Consider the following 12,415-nt stretch of genomic DNA (forward strand, 5'->3'; position numbering starts at 1 on the left):
GCCCCGCACACAGCCGCGCGTCACTTCTTCTGCGGGCTAGGATAGCACCCATCGCCCTCAGAATATCATTGGCACATACGAAAAATACAGATTCGGCTATTAATAAAAAACAGGTTATATGGGTGGCCGGTCACCAGGGGATGGAGGGGAACGAGACCGCCCACGCGCCTGCCCGAGCGTTTCGAGTTCCGCTCAATCGCCCGGTTCTACCGAGGCAATCATACCAATCCCGCTCATAGCTTATGCTGACATTACAAATTATTTACGCCTCGGCAGGAAGGCACTCCCGGGACCTGCCAAAGGTCTCGACAGATCTGAGGAGTGCCACCTTACATGGCTCCAAACCGGGTGTTTTCTAAATCCCACCATACGAAAATGCGTGGACCCGACATTCACGGGCAGGTGCAAATTCTGCGGGCAGTATGCTGACCTATACCACATGGTGCGGGACTGCCAGCAAAATCCAAAAATAAAAGTTATATAACAGCCAACCCTGGAAGATTGGGAGGCACCCTGTCCAGCTCGGACCTGGAGGCCCAGCGTGCCCTGGTCCAGAGAGCTCGGGCAGCGGCGGCGGCCAATGGCGTCCCGAAATAGAGTCTGCCACTCAGCTAAACAACCAACGTACCTTCCTTCCAAAATCATTTCATTGTCAATAAATATTTTCTCCTCCTCCTCCACGAGCAACCCGCGCACTCGCACACACGATCACCATCATCACACATACCCATAAAGACAGAGCATAAGTACAAATCATATTCATATTGAAGGTAGCGCAAAAACGAGGATCAAGGAGTACACGGACACAGCCTGGCGCTTGATACTCCTTGGTCCTCGTTTTTTGCGCTACCTTCAATATGAGGAAGATTCAACTCGCCCAACTTTCAACCTTGCTACAGATCATATCACATCGCTTTATTTTGCTAAAAGACCCCACTTGTGGGTGCTGCATAAAGGCTGGGTTTACAATGTGCAGGTCTCTGCAGCACTCGCAATTGTTGATGAGCATTTAGGGGTACGAACATGGGGGGAAAGGCTGCTCCAGTCAGGTGCTTTTCGAGAAAAAAATGAGTTCACAAAGTTAGTAGTGTGCGCATGTGCACCGTCTCACCTACGCGATGTCATCTGCCTGGCGAGAGTGCGCAGATGTATGGGTCTTGTTTTAATGGCGAATAAAAGAACTTGAGCGAGGTCAGGAGCATTGAGGTTGGGGTTTTCCCAGGTGAACTCACCCCAATTTTTGACAGGCCACCACCGACCTCACTCAACCTCACCTCAAACTCAATGCGTGAGTTTGAGGTCAGTTGCTCGACCACAAAAAAAAAAAAAGGAATAAAAGGTTTTTCACTTCAGAACGATAATTATAAAACGTTATGATGAAAAGTTTTTGCGGGGCGCGCTAAGATGATGACATCAATTTTTAATAACATTGAATAAAATGAGGCCTACTGACAAAGTAAATAATGAAAATAAACCTATGACGCTGGCTTATTGAACAACGGCAGTATAATTGGTCAGTTATAACTTTTCGAATTTTATTGTTATAATGTATGTTTTGTTATAATGACGTTTCGTACGGCTTAATTCTCGCTTTAATGCTTGTATGTCCTTGGAGCTGCTGGATGCAAACTCCAGAAGGTATTTTAGTCTGCGGTTAAACTCCGCGCTGATTTTCCGCGCTGATTTGTGACTGGCCCACAACGTTTTCCCCACGACAAGCAAGTAAGAATGTCTTTGCGAAAACTTTTTCCCGCGAGTTGAAATCGAATCGGACGACAAAATCACAAGCAAAACAAAACAGACCTACCAATTACATATGGAGATATATGGAAGCTGTAATACCATACCTTTTTATTAAATCGACATTTCACGAGTACGTTATCACATGACGCGGACGGAATAAAATATTACCATATGCATAGACGCTTCTTTACGAAAAGGTAAAGCGTGCTTGCACTGTAGATTTTACGCTGCTTTCCATAATCCTGAAAAGTAGGTGTGCTGCGTAGAGAAAATGCCATGACAACTGATTGACAACTTTGCGTTGCCAATAGAATGGAAGATAACAATTGGAAACGCAAAGAGTCACCCTAAAGATTGGAAATCAGGCATTGGAAGAGGTCGACGAGATGAGAGTTCTTGGCCTAGAAATTCACAAATCCGGCAAAGGAACACAATGGTTTCATAAGGTGAAAACAGTAGCTGCGACTTCCTTAAACTTGATAAAACGCATTTCGCCTAGGGGAGGAGGAGCTCGAGCGGACATGGCAAGACGTCTTGTACAATCGGTGTTAAAGCCGAGGATACTATACCAGACACAATTCCAAAGACTCACGAGGCGGCAATGGGCGAAATTGGAAATAATAAATAGAAACGCAATGCGGACCATCACGGCCTTACCAAAACTTACCCCTATCCCTATTCTCCAAGAGTTTGCACAGGTAAATACGTTGACGGAATTATTTGAACAACGAGAGGCAACAAGGGATATGAAGCGAAAGTACGTTATGCCCATAGCATCCTTGTACAACGAGCTGGCAGTTCGAACACCACCTATGGCTGACCCCCCTCCGTGGTAATTCACGACTATTACGACAAACAAGACCACTCGGCTTCGTCGCAAAGAAAAGCTGACATCTCGACCTCTGGTTGATGCACTTCCAGGTACCTGCATTGTATATACGGACGCATCAACTATAGAAAATGGCGGTAGAACAGCAGCTACTAGTCCGACACACACCGAACTAAAGGTACCTAAAGAATATGTTTCAGAATACCCGGACCTGCTGGTGAAGGGACTCTATGCAATCCGCGATGCTATGGAGGCCATAAATAAAATAGATTCGATAACTGAAGCCCACATCTATACAGACTCCTTAGCCGCCATAAAACAACTGAAGAAAGTGACGAAGACGCTATGTGTTACCCAGGAAATTCACGCACTCAATAAAAAAAAAAAATAAGCATCGATATACATTGGACAAAAGAAAATGTTGAGAACGCTGAGCAGAGAAAAGTTGACCACCTCACACACGAAGTTCCAAACACTAATGCGCCCCCCACCAGGCTCCCTTTCGATGCTCGCCGCTCCGCTGTTCCCATCTTAGCATCCTCTTTAAGGAAAAGTGCACGTGCCCTCATTCCCCCGTGTACATTCCCACTCCCTCGTAACTTAACGAGATTGGAGAAGGTTTCCCTTAGAAGGATAAGAGCTGGGGCGGCCCTTACCCCGTCGGTAAAATGCCGATGGGAATCGCAAGCAGACATCGGACCAACGACATGCCCGAAGTGTTCCACACCAGCTGCAGAGGTGGATGTTCGCCACCTGCTATGGACTTGTGCAGGGACAAGGGCATCAAGGACACAGGTTCTTCGCGAAGTGGGACTAACCACAACAAGGGAAGAGGACTTTTCTAAATGGCTCACCGACAACGCTTAGAGCGGGAGCCTGCTCCGGTTCCTCACGTAAAACCATCTACATGAGTTTATATAATATGCCTTATGGCAAGCTTGCGTACAAAAAAAAAAAAAAAAAAAAAAACTTATTGAAAATATTTCCCCCTCTTTCACTTGTAATACAGAATGATGATATTAAAGTCCAAAACAGTCCTTTTATCCTTCATTAAATAAGTAAATAAAATACATTGAATAAGAGATAATTCGGACATTACTTTGAAATGCTGAGAGAAGCTCAACTGCTGGTTCCCTTGTCCACACAGCTTCTTGTCCAGTGAATGCATTCCAAGTTATAATGGTTTTCTTTCCTTTCGCGTGGCTAATTTAACTGAAATAATCTTCGGTGCCTTTCTCAATTCGATGACTGCGCGCGCAAACATCATCATCGGCATATTAAGATATTTAGCTACATCCGCTATGACTATACCTAACAGCGTAATATTACGATACTCTGCTGTAATTATGTCATCCACCCTAAGCGCGAACGCAACAATGCGACAGATCTCGAAGAAGGGCGGACATTAGCTGGAAAAGGCGGGAAATTTCGTCATAAATTACAGCATGTCGCTGACCACGGTCATGGCTGCGTGTCTTCGCTTCAAAAAGATGCGCCCTCTTCTCCTCTCAGATTCCGAACGCGGGAGGAAAAACCATCCTCGCCAAATGGCGGAGAACATAACTTGTTGTTTAGACACTGCTTTTTTTGCCGATTTCGGGCGGATCACGGATGCCGTTTGGGGGCAACTTCCAAGCGTATGTTCCAGGAACGTGTGTTGTCCATGAGAACATGTGACTTACACTAGCTTCTAGTCGCGACGAGAGAACCATAAACATTTATCCCATCTAACAAGAGTTGTTTCGTGTTTTTTGAACACTGACTGGCATGTCCCCCCTGCGAAACCATTAGCTACCTGCATGGTCGACAAGCGACAGAAATCCGCGCAGCGCCGCAGCATTAACAGAATTAAAAAGGGCCTGTTTTATATTACTTTAGACAAACAAGAATACGCCAGTCGGAGGGGGACGCACGACTTAAAACCAGATAAGTAAAAGAAGAAAAATTTCCGAGAGGAAGAATCTGTGAGTTGTTTCTTGTGTTTCTTTTTTCTTTTTTATGGAGGGAGTTATTTTTCCTTGCTCTTCTTCTCTTTTCTTCTGCTTGTCTCGTACAGAGTGGCGTTGGTGACCACCGCTGGGTCCGTGGTTCAGTGATACATTGCGGTGCGGAGATGAGTCCGTTCCTTGCGGACCGTACACTTTATTTACAACATATTTTACAAAAATTTCGTCCGGTACGATATCCCAACATCTAAACTGCGAATGGGTGGGTGAGAGGCTTGCAGAATCAGGACGTGGCCTTCTGCTACAGTTTAGGCCTGAGTCTCTGGAGACCTCCTTCAGACTAGCCTCCCTCCTAGTCTACCCGTCCGAACTCGACAGTCGCAACACTCGCTTCCATCCCTTTACCAAAATTTCCAGTCTAGTCTGTTGACCAATCAGCGACAGGCGACTCTGTGGCCAATAGCATGCTATGTTTTGAAATGGACTGGGCAATCGCTGTGTCACATATGTCTCTCCCATACGCATATTATACAGTAGAACAAACACAAAACATGCGCAAAGCAGCTAGTGACTGCGCACGCAACAATGCATATCTTCGATCTACGATCTCTCCAAAATGTTCTCTCAGCTCACGCCAGAGGTTCCAAGCAGTCACACAGACAAACACGCCGGCGGTTGCACTTCGAACACACACATACAAACCTCAGGCCCAGACATTCCTATCGCTGCCCTTGGTCGGTCGTGCGCGAGCGGCGGTGTCAAAAAGAAGGGTGGCCAAGCGCCTTTCCGAGAAGACACGTCAACTGCTGCCTCTGTCACATATTCTCCACGGCCCATATTTCACCGCGTTTCGGGGATTTATGATTATGCGCGCCCTCTCCACTTAAAGCGAAAAACAGACAGAGCAGTTAGCACCAATCCCACAAGAACTGCGCTTACGCTGTGTTCTCCAATTTCTGTGTTTTCCTACTTCGCGGCACGACAGAAGCGCTACTCTGGGGCCATTCTCCGACATTCGGAAAGGACCGAACCGGCGGTGTCACCCGTTTCCATTGTTTCGGATGCTTCGGAAGAGCGGCCGCGGCGCGACCGTCATATAAACCCGCGTCAAGGTGGTATTTGACCTTGAACGCTGATCCGGACTCACCCCCGCTACAGTGGACCCGCGGTGACCACTCCGTTCATGGTTCTGGAAGAAGCCCGTAAACTTAACAGGTTGGGGGGGGGGGGGGGTTGTGACGATTGGCTGTACCACAGAAAAGCGGCCACATCGCAGTGGTTGCGAGTAAGCGAGTGCATAAACACAAGAGGGGGCATTGGTAAATGACGACACGAAAAGGGAGAAAATGGGGGTGGTGCACGAGGACTAAAATCCTAAAGCGAACCGGAGACGCTGACCTTTACTCGCCGATTCACACGCTCGAGCACCGCGCATGTATCCCGCTCTCTCACCCACATTGCCACGTGGCAGTGTGAGCAGGAGCCACATTGACAGAAACACACTGAAAGATATCTCAACCTCATAAACTGGCAGGAGGAACCCGAAAAGACAGACAAGAAATGCCGAGGGGCTCCCTGTTCCCCGCCTCGTCCTTTCAATTGAGATCGGACACCAGAGGCGCAGCCGAACGAGCACACAGCCAGCTTATGAGCAAAAGGCGCGCCCGCCACTTTGGCTGCAAGCTGTAAAACGGGGGAAAGGTCCTCACAGAAACCAACGTAAATGAAAAAGGCGCTCTCCCACATAGAGTATGAAAAAGGGACGACTACATTTAAAACAGCGGGGTTTCAGAACTGCTTACAGTTCGCCTCAAATGGTTCCCACCTTTCTACGCAGGGATAGATGCTGTAGAAGAGGGCGAATACGGGCTGGTGGATGCATGTTGAAGAATTGAGTAAAACGGCGCTAGGGAAGACGAGACACATGATGGACAGACACATGTGCCATCTTTCCGGATGCTCTTTTTCCATATGCAGTTAACTACAAGTCATCTGTCTGTCCTTGATTGATTCTCCGAGAAGGGCACATTAAAATCATCTTTTTATGTAAGGGTTTAATATCTACCGACTGAGAGCAAAATAATAATAATGATAAACGGTCGATTGCACCGATATAACTATGATCTATTCATGGATCTCATCGATTTCCTTAAGAATAAATCGTTTCATATACTAATAGCAGAAAACAGGTTTTATTTACTAAAATACAGGGTCTTCGTGGGGCGACTTGCCATTGAGGCATTCTTTTCATATGCCCCTCTGAAACCTCTCTCGTGTCATCCTCCCCGAGCAATCCCTTGGTTGCTGGATTTTGCGCTTCCTTCTTTTCTCCTAATCTAGTTTCTTCCCTCCTTTTTTTCTCGAGAAACCGACACACCACGTAGGTCTGGGAACCCTTAGTTTGCGCAGATTTTTTTCACTTTCCAAACACTCCGAAATGGCGGCGGGATCTTTTTTCACCTTCTTTCGATGGCTTTTGCAGCCGTCGTCTGGCCCGACTAGTTTGTCGCGCTGCACTTTCCGATCCTCCCTTTCCCTTTTTTTTCTTGTCGAACGCAAGATGCACACAAACAAACCATTCGGTACGTGCGTGTTGGTAACCAAAAAAGTGCACACGACAAGCATTACGAAAGGTGCTTTGCCGGCTCTTTTATCGCTGTGGGAAACAATAATAATTTCGACCTCGCCAGCCTACCTCACTCAACCTCGAACTCAGGCATGAGGTTGACGTCATATTTGCCAACCTCATTCAAAAAAAATTCAGCAGCGGCCGAACTCACCTCACTCCGTGAGGTTGAGGTCGTTTTGAGGTTGAGGTTGACCTTATAAAAGCAAAACCTCATGAGGTAGGCCACCCCTGAAATGCCCACCTCTGCAACTCACACTCTTGACTGTTTCTGTGAGACACAAACACCCCAAATTTAAGAAAGTATGGTGAGTTAGCCTCCATCCCTGAGTAGCTTTCGGCAGCTTCACAAGTGAGCACTCTCAAGATCCCAACTGTAAAGCTCAACCGAACGCACTATGGCATGAGATCATTTGAAAAACAATGCACATAACCTATATGCAGTAAGTGTGGTGCAAATGCTTGAGTCTAGTAAAGGCCCGAGAGGAATCTTTACTCGGCTTATTGACTGCTGTGTAGCGTTATGGTATGCATTGTAGTTCAAAAGGCGCTGTTACAGATACCAGAGGCGAGGGAATAAACTAGACATTGCAACAAAAGCAAGCATTTTCGAAAAGTATCGAAATTATAGCAGGTGCCATTCAGGGCCTCTTCCAAACAATCATGGGATCCCATAATAATGTTCTCAGTAGGTTTGCACCAATAAAAAGTGGGGCAGGTTATAGGGGCTCATAAATATAAATGAAATTTAAAAAAAAACCGCTTCACATACTTGTTTACTAGGCGGGAAGCTTAACATGGGAATCTTTATATGAAAATGTTCTTTCGGTCAAGGCATGAAGGGGGCCCTCGGAAAGCCTTGCCAGTGACTGCCACATGGACCACCTCTCTTTCCCTTAAATGGAAACTCCGGTCATATTTCGGTGCTCACGGATATCAATGAAATTTGTGTCACAAGTTGTTCTCAACGTGAAGATAACATACGCCAAAGAGCACTGTTGAGGAGCGTAGTTTTTCTTGCGAAGCGATTTTAATGATAGCGCTTTTTGACTCGCGACTCGTGCTGCTAGACAAGACATCTTCAAGGGGCAATACTGTGCTTGATGACATCACAGTTGTGCTGGAGCGTCGAAGAGATGACGGCGATAATGCAGCAGCCCTACTGGGCGCGGCTTGTTCGGTGTAGGGCAGCTTATCCTGACGTGCACGATGCTCCTGGAGCGGGGTCGGAAGTGGGCGGCACCACACGTAAATAGCACGACATACCGTAGCATGGCCGCTCGATGGAAGCGCACTGGGTGCGGCCTGCTGCGTCGCTCCGCCGTCAATGGGCAAGCGCGTTATTGGGTAGTTTACAGTTGCGCTCGCTATTTCTGCTGAGGGCGCCACTGTTCGGGGACACGTCGCCGCCGGGGTCGCCGTCTCTGAGCGTGCGGTTTGCTTCCTTTCTGGAAGCGTTCGCCTCGCGTATGCGTGGTCAACGCAAACTTTTTTGTGTGCGCGTGTGCAAGCACGCTAACGTTGAGACGGGACGCGTTTGTTTTTTTTTTTAAGGCGAAAGCCGTTCTAGGCTCGTGGAGTGAAAATCTGTGAGCAGAAGCTGTGCCTGTAACCTGTGTGTCGCATCTGTGCGCTGGTGTGTCAGTCGCAAAAAGCGGACATGCAAGGAGGGAGATTAAGAATGAAAATGATGGTGATAGGTAATCAATAAAAGTTATAAATAGACATTGATGGAGGTAATGACTAATGCTATCACTAATAATGATTAATAATGATTAAATGATTTATAATGGCCAGTATGTCAAACTACGACATGTAATGACCGCAATTGATTAGAAATGAGTAAAAATGCTTAGCGGTGTGTGTTAACGACTATAAAGCTAGGCATGACTCACCATTACTGCTAATGACTACGAAATGACCAATATGTCAAACGACGCCTTGTAATGACCACTATTGATTCTAAATGAGTAACCTGCTTAGTTATGAGTGGTAAGGACTACAATTACTGCGCAGGTAGACTCATCATCGACCAATATATCAAACGACGACTTGATATGACTGCAACTGTGGCAAACGATGAGAGACAAACGAAAGGAGAAGGGTAGGCTTTCGCCTTCCTCCGCTTAAGAGACATCTAAGAGACCCTCTAATTTTATTTGTTGCGCTCGCTTCAGGCAAAGGCAGCAGCGAGGAGTGGAAATGCACTCGCTTCCTCTGGAATGGAAGCGGCGCTGAGGTTAAAAAGTCCAGATGCTGAAGCATAATGCCCTACCAGCTGCCGTTGAATTTCCTGCAAGGGGCAGCAGATTGGATTTGTTGATGTTCAATTATAGGTTGACAGCGCAAACAACGTGACGGGAACAAAGGAGAAGAAGACGGGACAACCGCGCTAGTTGTGTCGTCCTCTTTTCCTGTTCCCGTCATGTTGTTTAACCTATTTAGTTACCAAGAAGCTGGCCAGTGAACTAGGATTTTTAACGATGTGTGAAGTAGATGAACACGATGAGGTAGCACCAGAAGCTTTTCTCGCACGTATATGTTGCGAGGATATACATAAAAAAGTACGATGGCTTTTTTTATATAAGCATACAATTTGTTCTAAATTTTGCCGCTAGTCTGAGTGGCCTTGCAAGCAAAGTAGCCTGTGCATACACATTTGTTTATACACTTGATACTCCACCTAGTTTACCAGCGATAGAGAAACAAAGCGGCGACGTGGGGATGGCGAACGGGGTGGTCACTGCGGTGGGGGAGTGATGCTGCGATAGGACACAGGGGAGTCATTCCGTGCGTGGCGTTGAGGCGAAGAGGGCCGATAGAAGGTAACGGGTGGCTGCTGCTCCCACTGGGCACCATTCGTGGAGCGCGGTGCTCGTTGGACAGCGGGTCACGTTATTTGACGACGCGGGCAAAAGCGGAAGATATGTCCGCTGTCCCCACAGCCGTAAGATACGGGTGGCTGGCGGCTCTGGTAGTTCACTTCAGGATCCCTTGGAGGCCGAGATGGGGCGACAGAAGCGCGACGAGGAGCACCACGAAGCACTTCATCCGGATGGACTGGACGCTGCTGGAAATAAGGGTGCGATGTTGGTTGCAGGGTCCGCTCCACGCCGTTGTTGTAAGATGGTTCGCTGTTATTTTGTGCAGCCCATGTCGTGCGTTGTTCCCATGATGATACGGACATCGATGTCGGGTGGTAAGGCACATCGAAATTTATACGTTGCCGCTGAATATCCAGCTCCTCGCATATATCCTCCTATCCTCCTAACCATAGAAGCGATGTATTCAGCCTCCAGAATGTCGATACCGGCAACAGTTATCACATTAGAAAGAAGGCCAAATTTGGGCCCTATCCGAAGTGCATTTACTGCCTCAAATGCCCGGCACTGCTTGATGACATCTGCTACTGTGGCAAGGGTGTCCCGCGAAATAAGGAAGTTGTACACATCCTCAGCAATCCCCTTTAGACGGTGCCCTACCCTGTCTTCTGACATCTGCCGGTTTACAATGCGACAAAGTTTCAATATTTCCTCGATGTAACGTGTGCACGTCTCACCGGGCAGCTGGGCTCTCTAGGCAAGCTGATGCACAGCGCGTTCCTTCTACGCAATGGTATCCCCAAAGGACTTCGTAATTTCTTCAACGAATCGCTCCCAGGTCGTTAGGATTTCTTCGTGGTTATCAAACCAAGTCCGAGCCGTGCCAGCGAGGAAGAAAACAACATTGTACAGACATGCGATCGAGTTCCAGCGGTTGTACTTGCTGCATCTTTCGTAATGTGGGAGCCATTATTCAACGTCATCTTCGGGCTCACCGTGGGACGTACGCGGCTCTCGCGCTGGTGGGGAAAGGCCGTCGTCTCATCAAATCGCTGTTCATGAGTCTGCGTCGTGCGGGTGGTAGCCATTGAAAGGTACTGTTGAGAAGATAAAGGTGACAAACCTGCTACACGACGGCTGCGACGAGGTACTGGCGGATCTCGAACGTTTTTTACCCAGCGCCTAGCACCAAATGTAACGGGTGAAATGGTTATAATACAGATGAACTTCGTATGAAGGACGGACGCACACGGCTCAAAAAACCCGTATTAGTCTGCGCGCGCCTCGCTTCCTCCGCTTCTTCTTCTTCTGCTGCTTTTCAGTGCGCCGCTACGCGGCGTAACAATATTAAGGTTGGTATAATGGTTTGTTTGTTTGTTGGGTAAACAATATAAATCTAACATGTGTACAACGTAAATGTAACATTCGTGAAAATGCAGAGCAACCTTGCACGAGCATGTAGGCCCACCGCTCGCGATGGTTTACAGCTTCCACGCTTTGCAAAGGCCACAACACAGTACTATTCCTACCACATCACCTCTGAACAAATATTGTAGTCAAGCTTTTATATCCATCACCGACGGGTGGGCAACGAGCCATAGAGGCGAATAGATATAATAATCAAAACTTTCTAAGGCTATGCTTGCATTCTACAGCGGGAATCATTTCAAAGCTGTAGTTGCAAAGAAGTGTTATTGAAAAACCCTGGTTACTGAAAGAAAAGGACAAAATTGCTGGGACTTATGAAATATACATATGCTATGTTGCTTTATAGTTATGATCCAAATATTATTTTAACGTTTAGAAGACAAAATACTGTAATAGATTTGTTTGCACCGTGAAGATAATGTTTCCAATGCAGCATGAAACATTATATACCAATTCTTACAACATTCAAATGCCAATATTAGTATAATGTTTCTTTTGAATGCTCTACTAATGTTAAAAATATGTGACAGAATGTTAGGCAATTTTCAGGCAACTTGCATAACAATTTTATAATATTCTTTCAATGAACGGTGCTACTTGGGCGTGTTGTGATGTTAGATACACGAATTATTCAAAGAAAAACAGCGCAGTCAATTACCACCCATTTCCCAGGGGCCAGGAGGTTCGCGACATATTGAATCTTGCGATCCGGCGCTCCAACTGCATGATCCCAATCTAAGAACGTATATATGCTCAGAGACCTTTAATAGTCAGGTTTTCCCATGTTAAGGTGAAAGAGAGTGTCCTTCTGCAAAAATCAAAGTTAAAGGAACAGGATATATCGGTCGTTGAAGACTTCTCACCAGCAACAAGGCATACGCGGAAGAAGTTGATCGAATTTGCTAAATCGTTACCAGAATCGCCCATTTTTCACCTCCGCTATGATAAACTGCACGTGAATAAAAAGATTTATTTTTATGACAGCTCAAATGACAGTGTGCAGGAATTAAAGCAAAGAATT

Source organism: Amblyomma maculatum, chromosome 10 (genome assembly GCF_055883805.1).
Source record: "Amblyomma maculatum isolate TAMU_Amacu chromosome 10, ASM5588380v1, whole genome shotgun sequence".
NCBI classification, from domain to species: domain Eukaryota; kingdom Metazoa; phylum Arthropoda; class Arachnida; order Ixodida; family Ixodidae; genus Amblyomma; species Amblyomma maculatum.